The 24,902-nt window shown below is 53.1% G+C and overlaps 1 protein-coding gene and 1 pseudogene across 3 annotated transcripts in view; one reads left to right on the top strand and one right to left on the bottom strand.

Moving 5' to 3' along the window:
- Positions 1-7,931, bottom strand: part of LOC112314845 (glyceraldehyde-3-phosphate dehydrogenase-like) — a 100,712-nt pseudogene extending 92,781 nt beyond the window's left edge.
- SOX13 (SRY-box transcription factor 13) overlaps positions 2,436-24,902 on the top strand; it is a 45,265-nt gene continuing 22,798 nt past the window's right edge. For all 3 annotated transcript variants that reach the window (XM_024574972.4, XM_024574969.4, XM_045182328.3), the window contains exon 1: positions 2,436-3,012. The gene's annotated coding sequence lies outside the window, so the exon portion shown is untranslated. The remainder of the gene's footprint in view (positions 3,013-24,902) is intronic.

Below are 24,902 nucleotides of genomic sequence, written 5' to 3'. Positions count from 1 at the left end.
TTCTCACAACAGTACCCCCCCCCAACACCTCTGTAAAATCAAAGAACATATCCTTAGGTGAGACTTTAAAAAAAACCCCTCAATTTAGTGGCAACGATTGGGAAGAGTAGATACCTATGAAGTAAAATATAGTGGATTGGGGGGCTGTTGAAGAGAGGACAGCCCACCTGTCACCCCTCTATTCTTCCTCTCTCAGTCTGCTGTGGCTGAGGAGAGCTACAGGTAGGGACCCATAATGAAGCTGTTCACTGAAGCTTGATCAGGAGCCGAAGAGAACATCCAGGTATATGGCAAACAGAGGCATGTTGGCTGGTGGCATCGGGACAACTCTCATGGTTTCTTTTTTCTTTCCTACTTTTATTTGTTATTGAATTCATTGGGATGACACTGGTTAACAAAGATTATACAGGTTTCAGGTGCACAGTTCTACAACACATCATCTGCACACTGTACTGTGTGTTCACCACCCCAAGTCAAGTCCCCGTCCATCACCATTCATCCTCCCTGTACTCTCCTCCACAACCCCCGGTCTCCCTGCACCCCGCCACAGCCACAACCACCATGCTGTTGTCTGTGTCCCTGGGTTCTTTTCCCTTTTCTGTTCAATCCCTCTGCCTGCCCCACCTCGTGGTTTCTGAAATGGCTTCATCCACAGTTATCCACAAACCAGACTGTGAGGTGTTAATATTGATTCCTCTTACCTTTTTGCCCTGACCTGTTTCCTCCTTTCCTTCTTCCCCACCCCTAGCTTAGCTCAGGCCTATATCAGTTTATTGCCATTGTCTGGTCACTGACCTTCCTGCCTCCAGCTAGAACGCTCTCAGTAGAAGCCCTGCTTAGGATCTCTCACTGACTTCCCATTCCCTTCAATCAACCAACTGAACAAGCATTTTGCAAGGGCCTGCTCTTTGCCAACCTCTGCCCTCATGGAGCTTACAGTCCAGTGGAGAGAGATAGACAAATGAGCTGTTTTCATATCTACATCGAAGGGCTTTTGGAGCCCTTATTTAGATAGGGTACCTGAACCAGATTGGCCTGTCAAGAAAAGCTCCAGGAAGAGTTGATATCTACGCTGAGAACTAAAAGGGAATAGAAAGAGTTAGCCAAGGAAGTCTCTGGGGAATGATGAAATCCCACACCCTTAAAAGGTCTAGCCCTGACCCGTGTGGGTCAGTTGGTTGGGCCTCTTGCTGCAGAGTGAAGAGTTGCCAGTTCCACCCCCAGTCAGGGCACATGCCTGGGTTGCATGTTCCGGGTGCATACAAGAGGCAATCTATTGCTGTTTCTCTCTCACATCGATGTTTCTCTGTCTCTTCCTCCCTCCCTTCCCCTCTCTCTAAAAATAAATAAATGTTTTGTTTACATTCTTATTGTATTTCTTCCATTACCATTTATCCCCCTTACACCTTCTCCCACCTCCACCCACCCCGGCTAAATAAAATCTTTTAAAAAAAGTTTTCTGTACCCAACCGACCATCACCTGCTGAGAGCCTGGTCCCCTCCATTGTGGGCACATTATCTGCACTTCCACGATGGCCACTCCTTTAACCTCCTCTACTCCTACAGGGCCTTCCAAAGACCCACTTCACTGGACACCTTCCCCCAAAGACCACACCCTAGTGCCTTTGGCGGGCCCCATGCCCCCTGTAGTTGCCTGATCTCAGCACTCTTTAAAAAAAAAAATTCCTGGCCGGAGGATACAGTTATTGATTTTAGAGAGAGGGAAAAGGAGAGAGAAAGAGAAACATTGATTGGTTGCCTCCCTAGGAGCTCCCACTGGGGACGGAACCGCAACCCAGGTATGTGCCCTGAACGAGAATCGAACCCGTAAACTTTTGGTGCACTGGAGAAGGATGCTTCAACTAAAGGACCTCAGCACTCTTGCACTTCACCGTAATTATACGTTCACTCATCTGTGTCCTTCACAAAGTGGGAATCTGGAACGGCCAGGGCACCCTCCTATGTAGAACAGATCGGGGCGGGGGGAGGGGGAAAGAACTTGTTTGCCAGTGAAAGATGGCAGGATTAGGGACTGGTCTGAAACATCAGGAAGCTGTCTAGCTGCAGGTGGGACCAGATTCCTAAGAGAGATTTTTAAATGGAGGTTTTAAAAACCCTAAATCAAGCCTATCTGTCTGAAGGGGTTAGGAGGCTGGGATTTGGATGGACAACTTCTTGAGTCTCGCCCTAAGGAGCCGAGTCTCTGTAGAGACCCTTATTCCTGGGCAGTGGGAGTGGGCAAAATCCACGTCTTTATTCTCTCCACTCCCATCCACCCCCACCGCTCAGGAGCCTCAGCTCTCTCCCCTTTCCACCAGAGGTTTCCAGCTGTTGATGCCAGGATGGACCTGGCTGCAGGGAGGAGGAGGGAACTCTCGGTCCCTCCCTCCTCCTCCATCTCCCCACCCTTCCTCCCTCCTCCTCCCCCTGCCCGCTCTGTCTCCCTCCCTCTTTTCTCCTCTGAGGCTGTGGAGTCGCCTCGCAGCCGCGAGCCGTGAGCGCCCGGCTCCCAGTCCCGGCTTGGAACTGAAGTGTGTGAGTGCCGGGTCCTGCCATCCGCCCCGGAGCGGCGGCCGGGTCTGAGGCCGGGCGCAGCGGTCAGCCGCGGAGGCCCGGATCCCGACCGAGCGGGGGCGCAGAGCCAGAGCCGGGGAGCCGGAGAGCCGGTCGGAGGGCCGGCGCCGCGTCCGTGCGAGTCCGGGGCAGGACTGCGAAAGGCAGGGAGACGGCCGCAGCAGAGGGCAGAGGGCAGAGGGCAGAGGGCGAAGAGCGGCCTGGCTCGCGGAGGGCTCCGCCCGGGACGGCTGCCGGTTGCTGGGCGCGCACCCGATCGGCCCGGAGTCCAGAGCGAGTCCCTGGCCGACGGCGGGGGGCGTGCCCCTCCCCGCCCAGCTCCGGATAGCTGCTTGGCGGGGCATGAGAGCGGGAAGCCGGGGCCGCCAGCGCGAGGCCGGCCGGAGGAGCAGCAGGATCGTGGAGCCGCGAGCCCAGAGCCCAGCGCTCGGCTGAGTAGTAAGTGCTCCCCTTCGCGTCCCCTCCCCGCCCTCGGAAGTTTGACACTCGCGCCCCCACGGTTCCGGGCACACGCCAGCTCTCATCTCTGCTAGTTTCCATCCTTTGCAAAGTTTTCCGAGGAAGGACGGACCCCCACCTGACCCCAGTATCGCTGGCCGGTTGGGGCTCCTTGGGGGTAAAGGCAGGGTCCTTGTGGAGAGGGGTAGCCGTCTGGTGGGGCCGTGGGTGGCTGCGGGTGTCCGTGCGTGTGCGCCCGGCGCGGGCCGAGCTGACGGGGTCCCCACGCCTGCTCCTGGCCGGGCTGCACCAGGTCTATCGCCTTCTCCCAGTTCAAGGATTTCCCAGCGGGAAGCCAAACCAACCTGTGCGCGCCCAGAGTGGTACTCAGGGGCCGGCCCCGATGCTGAGATCCCCCCCGCCCCGCCCTGGTGTGTGGGCTGCGGGGCTCCAGCCAAAGCCACCCTTACTACCCCCTCCAGGTCGGTTCCCCTACCGACCAGCCGGGCGCTGCATCCTGTTTGTTTTCTGCTCCGGCTGCTCGCGTCTCACCCCCTCCCACCTCCCACCTAGTCTTCTGACGACCCCCACCTCCCGCCTGGGATGTCGGAGGTGAACCTTTTCATCCAGATTTCGCCGAAAGAGCAAATCGTGCCTGGGGGTAGAGAGGTGGGGGGCGGGGGGCTAGTCGCTCTGTTCCCAGCGGTTCGCCATTGTTTTCCCACACCGCGCGTTCCGTACGTAAACACATACACAGTGCTTCTCACAGACACACTCACACTCGTTCACTCACTCACTCTGCTTCACACACACACACACACACACACACACGCACGCACACAGTGCTTCGAGTCCGGAGACGCGCGGGGATTGCCCGCGGGGTCTCCAGCTGCAAGACCGAGCCGGGCAGCTGCTACATTACTTAACTGGATCTGGGGATTGGGGGTTGGCAGGGATGTGGGGGTGGCCCGAGAGTCCCGGGCGGGGCAGCGAGCTGTCCTTGGGCGGGAAGTGAATTTTGAACTTCAGCCCTGGACCTTTCCGGGAGGACCCCAGCGCACGAGCGGCGACTCCCGCCCTGGAGGGTGGACGGCAGCTGCAAGGACTCCAGCGGCGCTCTTGGCAGCCGCCTCCGCCACAGGGGCTGGGAGGAAGCAGGGGAGTTTTCCTGGGAAGTTTGCTTTGACTCTGTGGGAATTTCCGGGCAGGGCGCCTGGGTGTTGGTCAAGGGGTCTGGCGAGATACAGCCAGGGAAGATGCTGCCGCTCTGGGAGGGACCCTGGCTTCTACTGGGAGCCCTGAGGAAGTGGCGCTCCAGATGCTGGGATTCGACACATCTTGGTCCTAATTTCCCACCAACGTGAGCTCTGGCGAGTGCTTTAACTTTTCTACATTTTTCCTTATGCAAAATGGGCAGCGTTATGCACGCGTCTTTGAAACTGGTACCTAATAATTAGTAAAGTGATAGTGGTTGGGAATGCAGGAACACCAGGGGGTAGGGACCCCTCTAACAGGACCACTGAAACCTCGGTATAACTTGGTCGATAAGAGCCCCAGCCCGTGGAGTTTGATCCTAGGTATCCCCCGCCACTGGCAATATTATCTTAAGTAATTTAACCGTACTGTTCTGTGTCTCAATTTGTGCATCTCTAAAATGGGTTTAATTTGAACAGTACCTACCTCATAGGATTGTTTTGAGGATTAAAATCTTGATAAAGTGAAGCTCAAAGAATAGTGCCTGGCATATAGTAAGTGCTGGGGAAATGTTAGCTGTTCTTGTCATTATTACTACCATCACCTTGTACAGAGTTCAAAAGAGCACTTCAGGATTGTACTCATTTAATCAGTCACAGTAATTGTCCACTTCTGGGAAGGAAGAAACCTCACATTTCCCATCCTTTCCTGTTTTTGGCTTGTTAAATCCTCCTTACGCCTTCTCTGGTTCCATCTTGTTTAAGTCTTTTATCTTTCTTGCCCCCCTTCCTTCCTCCCTCTCTTTCTTCATATTTTTTGTGAAAGTCACTTCATTCCCTCATTAAAAAAAAAATCAATCTTGGCCCCACTGCAGTGTTCTCCGTGGAAATCAGGCCCCAGGAAGGAAGTGTCTCCACAGGGTGTCCCCTGAGTGCAGGGCATGGGCTGCTGGCTCATGGATTGGATGTGCATTTGTGTCTCTGGGGCTTCGTGAATTTCTGAAGAAAGGAGCACAGGTATCTAGGGCCCCAGGGAAGAGTCAGGTGGTAGGCTGGGCTGTTCTGGAGAAGGCAGCTCTGTGTTGCCTGTTGCTGGGGCTCACTTGGGAACCTGGATTATCCCAGCTGCCTGGGTAGAATGGATGTGGGATTTTGGGTGTATGATGGGCCACAGTCTCACCTCCCACTTTCCACTTTCATGCAGAGTATTTCCTAGGAATTTGGGTTTAATCACAGCTCCTTATCTGATCCTGGACTCTGAACTGGGTGTTGGCAGGGGGTGGAGGGAAGAACTGGCTGCTGCTGGCCACCCACACTGTCTCATACAGTGGACTCTTCTCCTTTCCCTGACTGAGCCTCTAACTTGCACCCCAGGCATGAGGGAGGATGGCCAGGAGGTTGGTTCTTGGTGCTTGGAGATCCTGCAAGTGTGCATTTAGTGATGAGAACCAGCCAATGCAGTCACCTGCATTCATTCTTTTAACAGAAATTTTTGAACACCTATATATGCCAGAGGGGCCTCAGGGGTGCCCGCCTGCCTTCAGGGATACTTCTTTCTAGTTAGAGGCAACAGGCAATGACTAACTTGAAATAAGTAACCAGGACAATATTAGAACCTTTGTGATATGAAAGAAATACGTGAAACATATGAAAGAAATGTAACAGGGTGATGTGATAGAGAACATGTGTGGAGAGTGGACAGGGGTGGCCCTAGGTTGAGAGGCCAGTGAAAGCCGCGCTGGGGAGAGGGGAGCTCAGTGAGGCCTAAAGGATGAGAAGTAGCCAGTGGCACAAAACTCTGAAGAAAGTCCAGCGAGTGAAAAAAATCGCCGAGGCGGTCCTGGCCAGGTTCTCCATTGGTTAGAGTGTTGTCTCAATATGACAGAGTTGCTAGTTCGATCCCCGGTTGGGGTGAATACGTGAAGCACCCAATGAATGCACAAATTAGTGGAAAAACAAATCGATGTTTCACTACCTCTCCTCTCCCTCTCTTTTTCTAAAATCAATACATTAAAAAAAATTAAAAAGAAAAATTGCTGAGGCCAGAACCGGGTCTGCAACAGCAGTGTGGCTGGAGGGGGAGACCGGGGAAATCCGAGAAGGGCAGAGCCTGGTCACGGGGGCCTGGCAGGACTGAGAGGTGAGGAGCCTGGATATGACATACAGGGCATTGAGAAGCCATTGGAGAGTTTTAAGTAGGGGAGTGACGTGATCTGATTTATGGTTTTAATAGATTATTTGGTGCACAAGATGGGGTAATCAGAGTTGCCCCAGGGGAGGGAGATGGTGCCTGAGGGGTGGGATGGAGGCTAGATGGTGTGTTGGCTGCAGACTCCTGTGTCCTTTCTGCCTGGTGCGGTGTGCACGCACCAGCTGTGTATACCAACCCCCCCAAACCTCAGAGCGAAGGCGCAGTTAAAAAAGAATAGCTGGAAACTGTATGATGAAAAATGTAAAAAGTGACGTAAAACTACATAGCATAGTTTCAGTTTTGCAGAGATAATGCTGTGTACACACACGCATCATGCACACGTAGAAAGAAAACTAGAAGGCTGCCTTTCTACAGAGGTAAACTCTAGATACTGGGCATAATGGTGGTTTTTACTTTTTTGTGTCTTCTGTTGATTTTTCCAGTCTTATACAGTGGTCCCAAACTGCTTTTATAAGTGGGAAAAAATGTTAAAAAAAAAAAAAAAAAGAGTGCTTCAGCTGCCAAGTAGAGGATAGCTTGAAGGTAAGCAAGGATAGAAGCAGAGACGCCCACGAGGAAGGAGCCTGACTCTGGATTGAGATGATGTCTTGGATTAGGGTGGGCCAGCAGGAGCTTGCTTTGGAAGTAGAGCCAACAGGTCTCGCTGACACACCGTTGCCTGACATTGTGCTCTGTTCTCGCCCAGAGGGGCGTTCACCCCCACTCAGACTTTGTAATCAGGAGTGTGGGAATGGTGATGGTGAAGGGCCATTTCCATTGCTGCCTTGGCTTTAGAAGTGTCTCAGGTGTCAGCTGCGTCCTTAGCCCTATCTTAACTTCTAGCAGGATGTGGGGGCTATGGGCCCTTCCTGAATGTTTTGCTACTTTGATAATTAGCAGATTTAGGGCAACTGATGTATGAAGTGAGTAGGATTTAGAGCTGGGTGGGGCATATGCAGTACAGGACATCTCTGAGCTTCCGTTTTCCCGTCGGTGAAATGGGACAATACCATTTGGGAAGCCCTGCCTCTTAGAACTTAGAGGCTCATGTCAGCCCACGGCTCACAGCTACAGTAGGCCTCCATGAGTGGGAAGGGTCTGGGATTTGCTATTGCCAGATAAGTGTGTGTTTGGGCTACACTTGACTCTATAAAGGTTTTGTCCTCCCCAGGGGTGCTTGAGATTGGCCCTTTTTGGGCAGCTCCCTGAGGAGGTCTAGGACGCCAAGGGTGAATTCAAACGCAGCTGTGCCCGTGGGCCCCTCCCCCAGCCACATTCAGGGGTGAAGCTGAGTGTTTGCAAAGGACTCCGCTGAGAAGGCCGGGCCATGCCCACAGCAGATCGTGCTTTGAATGGGAATTATTTTTGTGCTCAGTGTTTCCTTAAGAGGGCTTGCTCCTGCCGGAACTAGCTGTGATCCTTACCTTTTGCTGGTCCCCGTCCTGGGACCGGGATGTGTTAGCCAGGTAGGCCAGGTAGACCGTCACAGTGCCTATTACTAGGCGGGAACCAGGGCCCATGAAGACCACTTTCATGAGTCCTGCAATCTCTCTCTTCCAAACAGGAACACGTGCCCTGGGTGCGAGTCTTTGCCAGGGCAACCCCCTTTTGACTGGTCTTTCTTCTAGCCCTGTGGAAAGACCTAATTGGGAGATTTGCTACAGGCTGGATCAGCAGGGCCATCCTCAGACTCCACCAGCTTCTCTGGTCAGGGGCCACGCTACTTCTTTTTAAAAATCAAATACTTTCTCTGAGCAACACTGACACGGTAGTTCCCTTCTAAGGGTGAGGTGGGGCAGGGGGAGGCGTTCAGTTCAGCCTGGATCACGGATCTAGCCCACATACCCATGTGCCCTTGTGTCCATCTTTGTTCAGGCCTCTTGGTGATGATGGCCTTTGTGGCTCTCCCACAGAAAGGTTCCTGTCCGTCCTTTGTGGTCTACAGTTTCCATCTGCTACTCCAGGGATGATCTTGTCTCTCCTGCCCCTGAACACACCTCTGGTCCTGTGACCTGCCAGAGTTGGGAGAGGCCAGACGCCCTGTGACCCCCTTGCTCACTCCTAGGTGGTGTCGTAAGGGAGGGTTTGGATGGACCCAGAAATGGAACAGCACCAATGGTTAGAGAGGCTGTGCGGCGAGCAGGAAGTGCCCGGGTCACCTGTGGGCAAACCCAAGGCCTGGGCACAGCCGGGATGTGCTGTGGGTGACCCGTCATCTCAACTCGAGTGTGCACATGGGGACAAACTAGGCGAGCAGCAGGGGATGAGATTTGCAGCCAGAGGATGGGGGTTGCAGCCAGAAATGTTTCATGGGGTAGGGGCCGGGGGAGAGGCGTGTATGGGGTGCTTTCTGTCACTCCGGGAAGCCGGACACAGGCGCTGAAATCTGAATTCCATTCCCTTGCCCTTGATACACAACACAGCATTCAGATTCCCCTCGCCAGAGAAGCGGCCTTAGCATTTACATGGCCTCGCCTGAAGCCCTATAAACAGCCTAGGGGACTGTGGCCGGGTTGAGGGGAGGGACTTAGTGTTGCCCGCCCCCTCCCCCCCACTTTGTCCCCTCTGTGTCTTCTGGGGAGATGTCCAGAGTTGGCTGAATTTCAGCGTTTAGACTTGAGGAGAGGAAGGAGAATGGGAAGGGGCCACAGACTGGGCAGGAACCCTTGGCCCCCTTCCCCTGCTGGTTTAGGTCTGATCCCTGCCAGGCCTGGAGCTCCCTGGGGGATCCGCCCCAGAGGAGGCCAGGCCAGTCTCCTCCCTTAGCCTTACCTCCCCCATCCCCGCCCCTGCTTGACTCAGAATGGAATGTGCAGCCTGTGGAACAGGATGGGGTGAGAACTGGTTCCCAGAGGCCTGATCCCAGCCCCCTCCTGCCCCTTCACAAAGGCGGTGGGGGACTCTGGGGCTAGTCCAGTTCTTGGCACTGCTAGAGGTCCCCTTGGCAGTCCCAGACCCTGTGCTGAGTTGGGGCAGAGGTGGATGCCATGGGTCCATGGAGGTCCAGGGCCTGCCATTTGGAAGGGCGGCCAGGGTTGCGGGGTTTCCTTGTAAGACCCAGGTGAGGGCGGGTGGCCAACAGATCAGGGTGAAGCAGGCAGACTCCCCAGAACTGGGGTGACCTGCCCTGGACCAGCAGCCTTTGTTGACTTCTTTAATTGTGGCTCATATTTATTTTCTTATTTCTGTAGTTTTCCAAAACAGTCCAACAATGTTGTACTTTTGTAATTGTAATTAAAATGGAAAGGACTTAGAATATATGTAGAATTGCCAGCCAGGGAAACAGAAAGAGCAGTCATCTGTGTACTCTCTGGAAGACTAAAAGGAGTCAAGGCTTGACCAACACTAGAATATTCTGCAAAAAGAAAGGTCCCTGGCAGGAGTGGTAATGGCGGAAGTGACCGAAGAAGCCTGTAAGACAGGACCAGCACCCTTAGAAGAAGACATTGGAGTGGACCCATGGGGCCTGGGCTGGGGTGGGTGGCCCAGGTACCCAGGACCTTGAGGCCTCCTGCTTTGGCCCTGACACCCTCAGCTGCCCTCATGCTGACTCCAGAGAATTAACTTTTGCCCACACAAGACGGGTCCTGCACCCTCCTCAAAGTGGAGAGTGAGAAAAGTTTTCTGTTTCAGTGTGTGGGGTGGGAAGCTCTCTTGAGACTTTGCCCCTCACCTTCCTTTTGGAGCAGCCTGAAGTCATTTGCCCATCCCTGTGAGGCTTTGGTTCCAGACCTGTCCCTGGAGGGGTGAGGTGGGGTGGGGAAGGAAGGGCGAATAAAAGGTTAGTGGGGAGGGGCTGGAAGGCAGCCTGTGAGCAGGTAAAACCAGGCTCTCAGAGGCAGGTGGGGTGAGGGGAGTGGGGAATGAATAGGGAGCTGTTGAAAGCAGAAGGGAGTGGCCCCTCCAGCCCCTGCCATTTCTTGGCTTGCCTGGCTCCCTTTTTCTTGCCTGGTGGAGAGGGAGTCCGTGCGTGCGTGCGCGCGCATGTGTAGGTATGGACAGCCAGGTGGGGGCTGGGTCAGCCCCATCTGGCCCCTGGGGGGGCCAGGCAATGCCTCTGAGAGCCCCGGGGGGGCGGAGACAGTGGAGAGTGAACTGGGAGGCTAGAAAGAGAGCCAGGCGGGGGGCCTTGCCGAGGAGAGGCAGAGGAGGCCCTCCTCTCATCCCCTTCCCTGGGAACCTCTGGGCCCCGCACAGTCGGGGTTCCAATCCCAGCCTATCTGGAGAGCAGCAGGCAGCAGGCAGTCACCTTCCTTCCCTCCCTTCTCTTTCCAGCTCAGCTTCCTCCCACTGTCACTGTGAGCCTGGGACCATGGGCACCCCTCATCCCCGCAGTGGGCAGTGTGGCAGTCTGGCCATGGTGAGGGGCCAGAGAGAGAGAGTAGACTGATGGGGAGTTAGCGGTGGGGTCCGTGGCGTCTCTTAGCAGGTCCTGGTGGGGCAGGGAAGGGGCCTCTCTTCTTGGGGAGATGGGCTCAGCCTTCATTACAGGAACCCTAGCCAGGAAGCAGGGTCAGAGAAGAGAGAAAAGGGATTTGTGTCCCTCCTGGCCCCGTCTGCACAGCCGTCCCCGATGGCCCTGTTGGAACTGGCTCAGAGCACCAGGGACTGATGGTTGTATCTTGCTGTTGGTTATTTTTGTTTCTTAATTTTTTTTAATTTTACTTTTAATTATATTTGACATGCAATACATTAGCTTCTTGTGCACAACGTAGTGATTCAACACTTACATACCTTACAGAGTGGCCCCCCACTGAGTTCGGGAACCCTTGTCCTCAGGTCTCGTTATTCCATCGAGCCTGCTCCTTCTGCTGCACACCACACGCCATGGCTCACTTAAAATAACTGGAAGTTTGTATTCTCAATCCCCTCCCCCTTTTCTACCCAACCCCCAACCCCCCCCTCTGGCAACCATCAGTTTGTTCTCTGTGTCTGTGAGTTTGTTTCTGTTTTGTTTGTTTCTTTATTCATTTATTTTGTTGTTTAGAGTCTACATAGGGGGTGGGCAAAGGTAGGTTTACAGTTGTGAGCACATGAAACAGTTAATTTTTGTATATATTATTTGTTAATTACTGTATTATTTTCCATATGAACAGCTGTAAACCTACTTTTGCCCACTCCCTATAAATTGAATTATAAGGTATTTGTCTTTACCTGTCTTTCACTTAGCATGTCTTCTAGGCCCATCCATGTTGTCACAAATGCCAAGATTTCAGTCTTTTTATGGCTAGTACTACATTGTATATACGTACCACACCTTTATCCAATCATCTATTGATGGATACCTAGGTAACTTCCATATTTTGGCTAAAGTAAATAAGCTACAATAATGAACATAAGCGTGCATATGTCTTTTTGAATTAGTGTTTTCATTTTTGGAAGATAAATACCCAGAAGTGAAATTGCCGGGTCATACCGAAGTTCCATTTTTGATTTTTTGAGGAACTTCCGTGTTGTTTTCCATAGTGGCTGCACTAATTTACATTTTCACCAGCAGCGTATGAGGGTTCTCTTCCCTCTACCCTCCTCCACACTTGTTATTTGTTGTCTGTTCTGCCAGGTGTGAGGTTGGGACTTATGGTTTTTTGGTTTTTGGGTTTTTTTAGATTTTATCTATTTATTTTTAGAGAGAGGTGAAGGGAGGGAGAAAGACAGGGAGAGAACCATTGATATGAGAAACATCTCGCATGCCCCCAACAGGGGACCTGGCCCACAACCCAGGCACGTGCCTGCACTGGGAATCAAGCCGTAAACCAGTGACCCTTCGGTTCACAGGCCGGAGTGCCATCCACTGGGCCACACCAGGCAGGGCAGGACCTGCGGTTTTTGTAATGTAAGTTCCCGTCTCTTCCACCACCTGGCCTGACGGCCGTACTCCTCACCATGACACCCTCAATCTGGAGGTGGTTCTTGGCTATTGGTTACCCCTTTCCGGGCATCGACTGACACAGAGCTTGGAACCAGAGTTGAGGGGAGGGCTTGTGTACAGGTGTGGCTGTATTGGACAGTTTAGAGGGGGTCTGGAGTTAGACCGTCACTACCTTCCTTGTGGAGGCAGAGTCCTGGTTGGATAGTTGGCCACAGGTATTGCACAAGGGACCTCGTGATTCCCGAAGGAAGGTTGGTGGGTTGAGGATGGGGCAGGAAAGACGGACAGGACAAATGGGGAGGAGGACAGGCTACTGCCTCGTCTGACAGCAACCCCTCCTCCAGGACCTTTGGCTTATTATTTTCAACCCAAGGGTCTTCCCTGTCTCCTTCCTAGTTCCCCCTCCACCCTCGTGAAAACTCACCCATCCCTACCCTTCGAGACCCTGCTCTTCAATATCTGAGGAGATAACTGGCTAATTGGATTTACTAATCTAAGCTCTTGTGCTGGTGACAAATTAACAGGTAACTCCTGAAGCACATGAGCCTTTTAACTAGCCATGGGGCCTTACTAACCCAAGAGGTGATTGGCAGAGTGGGCAGGTGCAGAGGTGGAGTGGATGTTTGGGCATGTGGGGGCCTGCTCAGTTCACCCATCCACTCAGCATACGCTTAGGAAGTTCCTGCCTTGGGGCTGTGCCCTGCTACACTGGGGTTATGAGTCCAGCATGGCCCTTACACAGCTTTGAGGAAGATAAAGAGCAGTATATAATCGATTAGATACTGACTGCGAAACTTGAAGGAAGGGAGGTGCAGGGTAGAGTGCTTTGGGAGGGCCCAAGAGGAGCATCACGACCAGATTTGGGCAGTCAAGGAAGGCTCCCTGTAAGAGGAAACAAAGACCTGGAGAATGAGGAGCTAGCTTGGCAAGAACAAGTCAGAAGGTTTTAAGGGCAGATCCCTGTCTCCCAGGGGCCCCACCTGGGTCTCCTGACTGTAGGGCGAGGGTTAATGTGGGGCATTCAAGGCAGGGTGGCTAGGGACTCCTGGCACCCAGAGACCTTGTTCAGCTACGAGGTGTGTGTGCCAGCCCAGGGGAACATGGGTTTTGGGGTACACTAATATGCATGGGGTGTGTGCTGGCTGCCTGTGGTGTGGTGCTGCAGGTTCAGGTAGCACTCAGGTGCAGTGTGGTGTGAGGCCCAAGCAGCCCAGGTATTGGAAGCTCAAGCCCCTTCCAGGCAGCTGTGGAGGGGAGGGTTTCAGGGTTGGGGGTGGATTTCAGGATTGCCAGGGCCAACTGCAAATTAACCAGGCTGGTGATAAATGCCTTTGCTGCTTTTCTCCTCCCCTCACGCCCCTCCCTGCTCTCCCGAAAATCAACAACTGTGTCAACAGCAGGGTGATTGTGCTTGGCCAGCAGACTCCTGGGCTGCCAGGATTGGGCAGGTGCTGGCAGGGGCTGCCGGAGCCCCACGCTGGGAGCAGGCTGGGCCTGGCTGCCAGGGCTGCAGGATAAACAAGGCCGCACACAGGCCGGCCAGGAGGGAGGCCGCAGGCAGGAGGGAGAACAGGTGTCTCAGGAGCACTGCAGACACAAAGGACCTCTTGTCTGCTCCTCCTTGGCCCAGGGAGCAGCCCCCTGCTTCCCAGACCTAGACCAGTGGTCAGGTCAGCCAGGGGGCGCTGGGAGTGAGGGATGGGCAGGTGCTGACCTCCAGACTCCCCCTGCCTCTTGGTGCTTGTTTTTTTCTTGCTTGTTGCGAGGTGAAACCAGTCCTGACCGGGTGTGGGAAGGGGGAGGGGAGAGTGGCTGCACTAGCCCCACCCTCATGAGGCCAGAGTAAGTCTGTTTCCCGCTGGAAAGGCTGCAGGACTCCTCACCCCTGCAGGGCACAGAGGAAGAAATGCAGGGGAGGTGGGAAGGGCACCTGGCGCTTTGGGGAGGAAAGAAGCACAGGCTGCTGTCAGGAGTGATGGAAGGTGGGGTGACAAGTAGGGAGACTTGGGCCCAGGGGTTCCAGGGTAGGGTTCGGCCTAGAGGTGGCTGGGGTGGCAACACCACCCTCCCTCCATACCTCTTTGTGAAACAGACCTTTACCGAGCACCTACCAGATGCCAAGCACTGTATTCGGGTTGCGGGAGGCAAGGAAAAAATAATACAGCACCAGCACAGACTGGCAGGTCGGGAGCCGACTGCCTCTTATAGGTAACATAACCCGAGTCTCAGTTTCCTCATCTGTAACACGGGGGTCATACCAGGCACTGCCTGGTGGGGCTGTTGAGCTGGTTAAGTGTGTGAAGAGATGCCTGGTGTGGTGCCAGTTGTATAGTAAGGACTATGCACGAGAAGGCCACTATTATTATCCCTGTCTCAGAGTAGCGGGGACTCCAGTCTAGCCAGAGCTTGGGAAGGAGACAGGTAAAGAACAGTTGCAGTCTAGTCAAGTACGGGAGCCCGGGATGTCCAAGGGCTCCAGCACACCCTGGAGGAGCAGCTACCTGTGCTGCGACTACTCTGCTGGAGCGTGGTTTATGAAGGCGCGGGACGTCTGAGCTGGGCTTGGAGTGAGAACGGAGGACGGGCCTGGAGGGTGGGCCTTCTCGCAGGGGCGCCCTGTGAGCCAGAGCCCAGAGGGGTGAAAGTGCGTGTTTATACCTGCACTACAGATTTGTGAGGACCACAGCTGGGGGCGCTGGGGCCAGGCAAAAGCCTTCCGGCTCATCCCAGCTCACTGCAGGGCGCGCTGCCAGTTTCGGTCCTCACACAGTGGACCTCACTCGCTCCTCCCCACACCAAAACATGTAAAAAACTCAGTCTCACTCTGGATTATCCGTCAATTTATAGAGAAGTAGGATTGCTTAGTGAAAACACCATAGAGTTTTAGAGTCAGAAAGTTCTGGATTTGAAGCTTCTGGATTTTGAATCTCAGTATTGGGCCATTTACCTGAGTTCTTGGAGCCGCGTAAACAAGGTATCCCCAGGGGCGGGTGATGGGGCGGCGGAGAGATACGAGCCGCGTGCTTACGCTCCGTTCGCGCAGTGAACGGAGCGGCGAGGGCGACTCTTCCGTCCTGCCGGCGCCAGAACTCTTCTTGGGGTCGGTCTCTGTATCTGCAAGGTGGAAAGAGGTCTGTGTTTCTTCCTTCCGTTCAAACTGGTAAGGGGTCATGGGTGGATTGGTCGGGCCGGGACCAGAGGAGCTGGACATTGGCCTTCCCGGGCAGCACCGGGCCCGCTGGACTGAAGTGGAGGGAGCTACTTCGCAGTGGTCGTGGCAATGATTCCAGTCTAGAGCTGCTCCCTGTGCGTCACGCAGTGGGGCCCCGTTTCCCACAAGGTTAAGCCCTTCAGGGGCCCTCTGATTGATCTCTTCCTGTGACTGCGACTGCAGTGCTGGTGTTTGAGGGCCGGGAGGCACTGAGGACACCAAGGCCCTGGTCTAGCTTTGGGTTGTGTGTCCTCAGGTCCGACACTTGGCCTCTTGGGACCTCGCTTTTCCCATCTGCACCCTGGGAGGGCCCATCATGACCCCAACGGGATGAACCGAGAACGCTGTGCTGCTGTGGCATTAGAGCCAGATGTGGATAATTAGAGCCACCCTGGTCACTTTTGTAGCAGTTTCAAACTCCAGATGTGTAGTCAGACACTGTGCCGCCGTCCTGCCTCTGCACTTGGCAGAGCCTTCCCTGGTGCGCCTCCCTCCGCGCGGCTCACCTCTGCGTGCCCAGGAGACCAGTCAGGAAGGCTGAGAGTATCTGACTGCCCATTTCGTGGATGAGCAGACTGAGATCTGGAAATGGGGCCTCGTCCAAGTGCTGGGGCTTCCTCGTCCCACCCTGGCTGTGGTCTGCAGGGATGAGCTTGTCCGGCGGGAGCTGAACACGTGGAAACCCGCTCTGGGATTTGCTGCAGTGGCCCTGGCCTCCTGCCACTGGGTTTGAGGAATTGGTGATGGGAAAGGCCAGGGGCATTGAAGGTCTGTAGCCCACTGGGTCTCCTGACATTCGTAGGGAGCCATCCTGAGACCAGATCGGAAGGGTGTTTGCCTGGGCAGAGGTCACCATTCTCCTCCCCTTCCTCATTTGCCGCCTTGGTTGTGCCTGGCATGGGCACGTCTCCGTTTTCTCTTCCTCCTCTGCCCTGAGGTTTCTCAGGTGGCTGTGGGGCGAGGTGCGGTGGGGCCATGGAGAGACTTGGTGCACAGGGGAGTGCTGGGAGATGTGGCTGGGGCGGTACTCCGGTTTGCCCTGGCCAGGTGGGCAGTGGCTTCCTAGGTGGCCCTGAGTGAGACAGAGGCAGAGAGAGCAGCAGTGACACTTGGATTTTTTTTTAAAGGTCCATGTACATATTTACATACAATTTGTGTATAACCAATACACTGACCGTAGCTTTATAATCTTATCAATGGGCACATTCAGATTTGCCTTGTATACTATTGTTCTTTGTGAAGATGGCTGCTTCTGGCTCTTGTTTCTGCCTTCTCACTCCTGTCCCATTTGAGGGGGGGGACCAGCAGCCTTTGCATGCATGTACACAGTGCTTGGCACTTGGCAGGCGCTTAACAAATGTGGGGATAAAGTGAAATTAGAGACAGACGTTGCTCCTTGGGGCCTGGGTTTTGTGCTGTGACTGGCCAGGCTGGTGGAGAAGAGGAAGCCCCTGGGGGGGTCCCGGGTGGTAGGAATCCATTTCCCTCTCTTCCTGTGGCCAAAGGGAGGCGTTTCTTCCTCTTCTTGGTCTTGTAGGACATAGTATTGGGAATCAGGAGCAGAAAGGAAGGGCCAGGCTTTCTCTCATTTTGTTTTCCAGATTGAGAATCTGTTATTAACAACAATTTATGACATCCAGGTCTCCAGCCAAGCACATTCTGTTCTCCAGTGTTGGGGAGACTCTTAGGGGTCATGGCGAGTGGCTGAACAGGAAAGAGGACAGGTCAACAATTTTATGATTGACTGTGTGGTGTCTGGCTTGTGCCAAGGGACAGTTGTAGTTCTGGGCCGATGTGAGCCCAGCTCTGTATGGGGAGACGCCCTTCCGGACAGTGTGGCATCCCCAAGTGGCCCAAATAGCTGTTGTAAGCAGGGTGAGTGGGCTCACTCTCACGCTTATGCCCCCTGGGCCCTGGGCTCCAGATTTTTCTCTGTGAAATGGATTTGGGGCGCTGATATTTGGACCAGAGTCTCTGTTGAGTTTGTTGAGAGGTCAGGGCCCGGGGAAGACCCCTACAACGAAAGGAGAGCAGCTGTGTGTGAGAGGATCCCGGAAGAGGGGGGCAGGCAAGATGACCACCAGCTGTGTGGAAAGAGTGGTGCGCCAGCGAAACAACCCCCTTGCTGCAAAAGTGCTGAGCTGGTGGAACTTAGCTCCGTGGCTTTGAGATTGGGGCAGGAGATAGAGCTCTGCGGGTGCCTGGGCTGTGTGCGCCAGGTTGTGTGTGGGGGTCCCGGACGACGATGCAGAGGGTGGGAGCAGCACCTGCGTTGCCCCCTCAGCCAGGCTGGCCTTCGCCCTTCCCTGGGCTTGTCACCAATCCCCATTCCTGGAAGCAAGTCCCCTTCCTCCATCCACCCCTTATGTAAGTTGGTCTCATTCTTCCCTTGTTTTCCCCTCATTCTCCTCCCGACTGTTTGGCTTGGCATTAGCCTTTCTTTAGGGAGTGGGGGGATTGCTCATGGTTAGGGTTGGTGATGCCTGATCCCCTGGACTCTGCCTCCAGGCTGGGAGAGTCCCAGGCTGCCTTAGGGAGGGTGAACCTCTTAAAGTGGTCCAATCCCGCAATCCAACAGGTTTCCAAGCTTGGTGCTGTTGGGAAGGGCAGACTTGCCGGAGGAGGAGCATCTGTGGGGCTCTGGGAAGAGCCTAGGCAGAGAAAGTGTGCATATGGCGTGGAGAGGGATGCTGGGCAGTGAGGGATGGGACTGGTTTCCAGCTGTGAGGTTTGGACTATTATCTTATTATTACCCTCACACAGCTGATGGGACACGCAGTCCTGAGGCGGGTACTTGTCCTCTGTTCTCGGATGGACTAGCTCAAGGCTCTAGCCAGGGATTCATGAAAAGATGAACTCGGAGATGTTTCAGAGAACTTTCAGAACATTCATTCTGGCTGAAATTTCTCTCTCGTTGTTCTATGACAAGTCACGCCAATGCCCTGGCTGGTGTGGCTCAGTTGGTTGGAGCGTCGGCCCATGACTGAAAAGGTCAGGAGTTTGATTCCCAGTCAAGGTACATACCTAGGTTTGATCTCTGGTCCGGGCACGTATGATCCCTGGTCTAAGCATGTATGGGAGGCAACCAATCAATGCTTCTTTCTCCCATTGATGTTTCTCTGTCTCTAAAAAGCAATGAAAAAATGACTTCTGGTGAGGATTTTTTAAAAAATCATTCCAAACAGTCTGGTAATCGAGATATCTTTACCTTCCCTGCCAGGGCTCCTGGGTCCCCAGGATGTGAGGCCATGCTGGCCGCCCTGGGTGGTGGGGTTGTTCCTTTTCTCTCTCTGCCCTGACCCATGCTGCCGCTGGCTTTGCTCCTGCTGGGGCCCGAGTGAGTGAGTGTGGCTAGCTTCCCCGGGAAATCCAGCATGTGCCGTTTCTCAATGAATGGGCAAATTTATATTGTTCAGGGTTGAGGAACAGCTATCTCTAGATGTCTTTTAAGAAGGCAGGGGTTTGATATGTGTTGGACAGATGAGATAGGAAAGGGACAAGCTTTACTAAGCTCTCACTATATGAATCTGCTGGGTGAGGCCAAGGAGAGACCAGACTTTGTCCTCGGGGAAGCTGTGATCTGTCTGGGGAGGTGAGACAAAATCCTAGGAGACCGAGTTGCATTGTGGGAACAAGGGTTTCAGCCGAGTCAGCCCCGGTGCCAGGACCGATGGTGACAGTTCCACCTCTGCAGCATTGGGTTGGGAGGCTGGGGTGGAGGTGGACTTAGACAGAGCCACGTTTGAGTGCTGGTTTTGTTTCTTCTAAGCTGTGTGATTTCTGGCAAATACCAGAGCTTTCTTTGAGGTTAGTTTTCTCATTGGCGAAGTAGGAAAAGAATAATTCCCCACAAGGTGGAAAGGCTTCAGTGAAGTGGTGTACGTATCACCGCACTTAGCACAGGGCCTGGAGTATAGGAGGCTCCATTAAGTGGGAGCCAGTATTTAGTGTCGTGGCCATTGTGGTGGTTGTTGGGGTGTGTGCTGGGTGCGTATGCTGTGGCTCCCCTGGGGCCTGCCGGGCGTGAGTCGTAAGTATGGCCTCTGTAGATCTGGGGAAGGAGGATGAGCACCCGTTCAGATTGTGGGGGAAGGGGGACAGACTGTCAGCCAAGACACCTCCTCAGCCTCGTTCAGTATTCCTCCTTCAGTCGCAACCCGCAGATGTGCTGTGCGGCCCTGGCCAAGTTACTTGGCATCTCTGTGCTTCAGCTTCCTCCACTGTAAAGTGCTGTGGACAGTCAGGCCTGCAGTTGGGAGGATTAAATAAAAAGGATCACATGGAAAGTGTTCAGAACAGCATCGGCACATGGGACTCCTCCAGGTATGTGGTGCTGTTACTCTTGCTGTGGTTATTCTGTTCCCGGAGTGAAGCATTCCCTCGAAGAAACAAGGGTGGGACCTGCTCTCCAAGTGTCCCAGAAGCTGGAGCAAGCATGGGGTTGTGGTTTGGGGTGGGCTGGGGAGGGGACTCCCACGTGCTGGTGCTGGGGAGGAGCCCATAAAAGGGGGCGCACTGTGTTCTCCCACACTGCTAGGCTGGGGCATTGCCACGTGTACCAAAATGACTCTCGCTCCAAGCACACTGCCTTTTGGTCTTTTCCCAGTGTGGCCCCTCACACTGGTCACTGAGGGGGGTAGTTCTATACAAGCAGAGTGGATTTTTGCAAAACCGGTGAAATTCACATGTAGTTGGGATTGCTTTGAAGCCAGAAACTACCACATTCACAGAACCTAACTGCTGGTGAATTTTAATAATCCACAGTAATCAACAGCCTTTCACTAATCTTTGGACTCTGGGTGCTCAGGAGCTGCCTGCAGGAGCCTGGCAGGAAGCGAAGGCTGCCCTGCTCGCCCCAAGCCCACAGCTAGAGGGTTAATTGTGTTCGGCAGCCTCTTTTCCCAGATGCTTGTGCTGTGGTTTTGAGCTTGGGGTCAGGCAGACCTTAAGTGGGACTCTGCCTTCACACCTTGACTTCAGTCGCCTCATCTATAAAATGGGTTTGCCATTGCTGAAGATGTCTGTGACGTGGCTGCAAGTGGCAGGAGATGTCAGTGTCTGTCAGCCCGTTTGGCTGCATCCTGAAGGTGGAGAGCAGGGGCTTAGCAGCATCTGTATTTATTTCGCAGCATCAAAGGCTGTGGTGCCTCTCCCACTTACAAGCTTATCTCTGGGGGTAGAGGAAAGAATTTGTTCCACGTGCAAATGGAAGAATAAAGAGCTGGGCAGGTGGGGGTCTGCCCCAGATCCGAGCCCCTCCCCCACGGAGAGGGCTTTGTAAATCAACCATCAAGTACGTGCTTTGACATTTGGGAAGTCGCTGTGCGAAGGCTCCCCACGTCCGGTACTGCGTATTTTCCCACCATACCGATAGGAAAACCCGGGCTCAGAGAACTAAGACTGAGTTTGTGGCAGGGCTAGGGCTCAAACTCAGACATTCTGCCACCAAATCCGGTGCTTATTTCCACCTTGCACTCAGAATCCTCGCCCCGGCCCATCCAGACCCTCTCTGTCATTTCCCTCCTCCTACAGGTAGGTCTGTTAGGGTGGATAGTTATGAGCTGGCAGAAAGAGGGTTAAATTCCTCCTTAAGCGACAGAGCTGGTTTTGAGCTGGCGCCTCCAGTGACCCCATCACTGACCCCCATCCCCTGGGTCAGGGCAGCAGGCTGTGGGGGGAAGGGCATAGAGCTTCTAACAACCCATGGGGGCAGAGAGAGGGCCTGGGGAGGCAGGAGTGGGGGAGGGGACATTCATCTGTCTTCCTCTTTGGACAGAGATGCTGGTGGCTTTTTTGGTTTCCATAGGAAATCCCTAAGGGTCCTGGTGGTGGCCTGCCATCCCTGTGGCCTGCACTCTTTCCCCCCTAATTTTTCACTTTTATTTATTCGTGTGACAGTGTTTATAGCACTCCATTATCATTGAGCAGTGCCACGGAGCACAGGCAGCTCTTAGAGACACTGAAACCCTGTGACATGTTCTGGGTAACTTTTAGCAATAAAAGAACAAGGAAATGAACCTTAGGGCTGAATGAGACTTTGGTACCAGCTTGTCATTCACTGAGGAGGAGAGGGATGAATTGGTGGCCCACAGAAGCCAGCATTTGTGGAATAAGTGGGTGAGTCCCTGCGAACTGGCAAGGCTGCTTATTTCCCTCGTTTTCTCCCCAGGCGGCCCCTACCCCGTCACCCCCTCTGTTAACACCGACCTTCTGATTTAGAGCTTCCTTTTGGACCATTGTCACTGCGTCCCCTCCAGATGGTGGGGACACCAGCAGTAACCTCAAGAGAGGCCCAGAGCAGGAGGACAGCTCACCCAGAGTTGTCTGCAAGACGGTGGCGGGTGGGGGTGCACACCTGTCCTGGAACCAGTGCTTTCCTTGAAACCAGCACCCGAAGAAGAATATTTGAAGAGAGGATTTCCGGAAAAGCTGAGGAACTGATTTTAAGAGAAGACTAAATCTCTTCCTCTATCCCCGTCTTCCTGCCCCCAGATCCCTTTACCTCCCTGCTGAGGGATCCTAAATATACCTTGTCTCTGCGAGGCAGGTGGAAAGCCTTTAATCGTTCCTAGAGGTGAGGGAGGCTTGGAGGGAAGGACTTCTAGCTCGTGGGGCAGGTCTGGCACTGTCTGGCTCTGGCCTTTTCTAGACGCTTCAATTAGTGATGTTAATTATAGCTTTGTGAGCATGGCCTCCTCGTGCCCAGTCTGACATGCGTCCCCAGTCTGTGACGCTATGTTTATGCTCTCACCTCTGCCCATCTGCAAGATTAAAGGTGCCAAGAAGGTGCAAATTATTAGCAGTTTCTGTTCTTCAACCTTTTTTCGTTGTGGTAAATGTGTGTAACGTTGCCACGTGGGCGGTTTTTCAGTGCACCGTTCAGTGGCAGTAGGTACCTTCACGTGTTGTGCAAACACTGTGACGCCCATCTCCGAACGCTGCCTTATCCCAAACCAAAGCTCTGCACCCATTCAGCAGTAAGCCCCCTCCCCCCTTCTCACAGCCCCTGCAGCCCCTGCTCTACTTTCCGTCTCTGTGGATTTCACTGCCTGTTAAAGTGGAATCCTGAAACATTGGCCCTTTTGTGTTTGGCCTATTTTACTTAGCATAGGGCTTTCAAGGTTCATCCATGTTGTAGTATGTGTCACAGTTGCCTTCCTCTTTTAAGGTTAATGTTCCATTTCACGAAGTCTGTCTAGAAGGTGTCCAGTCATATCATATGAAAAATAGAGGCATTATTGAAGAAGATACAAGATACAAGAAACATTGTATGTAGGGCAGACACCTCAGTCCCCTTCAAAGTAGACACCTTGGGACCTCACACAGTTCTCCCAATCACCGTCACCTGCCCCATTGTTTTTTCCTGAATCTCATCAACAGTCTGAAATCTCCTCTCTTTCAAAGGTGATTTTAGTTTTGGGAAAAGCCAGAAGTTGCAGAGCCCCAAATCAGGGCTGTAGCGGGGCTGAGTCACCTGAGTGATTTGATGTTTCACCAAAAAACTGCACTTGAGACGTGATGCGTGAACGGGTGCGTTGTTGTGGTGAAGCTGTCAATCACCAGTTGCCCATAGATTCGGCCTTTGAATCATCCAAATAGTTTCTGTGGAGGAATGTTCAAGCTTAATGCAAAATTTCATGCAGATTCATTGCTCTACTCACTCACTCTGAATTCGATGGCCACAGAGTCCACAGGCTCACACAGTGGCGTCTACCACCACCCCTGACTAGTACAGTGAAGTCCTCATTGCTCACGCGTGCACACTCCAACCCACTCTTTTTGGCTCCAGGTTACATTGATGCTGTGCAAACCATTCTCATTATATTAACAACAGCTGGGCTTTTTTTGGACAGACCTCATACATGTATCTATCATGTTTGTTTATCCACTTATCACTCCGTGGACATTTTGGTGATTTCCACCGTTTGGCTGTTGTGAATAATACTGTATGAGCAGTGGTGTACAAGTCTTTCTTTAAAACCCTGCCTTCTGTTCTTTTGGGTATACACCCAGAAATGGAATTGCTGGGTCAGCCCTGGCCAGGTAGCTAGCTCAGTTGGTTAGAGCGTCATCCCGATACTCCAAGGTTGTGGGTTTTATCCTTGGTCACGGCACATCCAGGAAGCAACCAATGAAGGCAGGAAGAAGTGGAACAGCAAATCCATGCTTCTCTCTCTCCCTTCATCTCTCTCTCAAATCAATTTTAAAAAATTTTTAAAGAATCTCTGGATCATACGGTTATTCTGTTTAATTTTTTGAGGCGCTGCCATATTGTCCACAGTGGCTGTACCATTTTCCACTCCACTAGCGATTGTGCACATTCTTGCCAAGACTTTTTAGAAATAACTGTTGTAATGGGTGTCAAGTAGTATCTCACTGTGGCTCTCCTCCATCTTTTTAAGGGGAAGCCGAGGCCCGAGATGTGCTGACAGACTCCTCCCCATTGCAGAGGCCGTCAGAGCTTGGGCCCCAGCTCCCCGGCCCCTGTCGAGCCTCCATCCTCCATTCCCTACTCCCCAGGCCCTTCTGCTGCCTTGCTCTATCTGCTGACTCTCAGGGCCCTTTCCTTTCCGTCTGTCACAGGATCAGAATGGCCGTGACCCACTGGAGAGGCTGGAGGTGGAGGAGAGGAGGTTTCAGTAACATAAGATTTAATGAGTTGACCATTTCGACCATGGGCATTGGTGAAGTAAATTGAAATGTAGCCATGGAGTGGCAAATGCACAGCCATTACACATGGTTTTATAAAGAATTTTAAATAGTTTCCAATTTTTAGTGACATGAAAACTCCCCTTCTATGGTCTATTAAGCGAGGGGAAAACTATAAAAACTTGCTTATGAGCTCAGTGATGAAAAAGAAAAAAAAGATTTGGAGATATGCCAGATTATTATCAGCGGCCTCTTCTGGATTGGTGGGAAATGGGTGGCTTGTTAATTTTTCTATTCTTCTTTATGTTATAAACTTTGCAGATTTTCTACAATGAGCACACATTCCTTTTATATTTAGAGAAAGTTTTCGTAAGAGAACAGGAATGACTGCAGCCATTTATTCGGCCTACGTGTTGCAGGGTGCAGGCCGTAGGGACTGCACAGCTCTGCTCGGTGCTGTTGAGAGTCAGGCATGCCCGAGACGCTAAGGGAGCAGGAGTGGAGGCGTGGGGACAGGTGGCACGGAGGGACAGCGGGAAATGAAGAAGTGATAACTAAGGGAGGTCAGGGGTGGGGCAGCCCTGTGACCTCCGGAACGGAACCGTGCCCCGAATTCACTGGGAAGGTATCGCGGTAGGGCCCTGGTTTGGAGTCCTTTTATCTCTGCATGTGGTGTGGGTGGGTGCATTGACCCCCACCTACTCTGACCTGGCCTCCTGGTGTGGCTGGCAGGAGTAGGGCCTGCCACCTGTGAGGCCAGTGCTTTTTTAGCCCCAG

This window comes from Desmodus rotundus, chromosome 12 (genome assembly GCF_022682495.2).
Source record: "Desmodus rotundus isolate HL8 chromosome 12, HLdesRot8A.1, whole genome shotgun sequence".
NCBI lineage: Eukaryota > Metazoa > Chordata > Mammalia > Chiroptera > Phyllostomidae > Desmodus > Desmodus rotundus.
The sequence above is the reverse complement of the archived record's forward strand: the minus strand, read 5'-3'. Positions and strand labels throughout refer to the sequence as shown.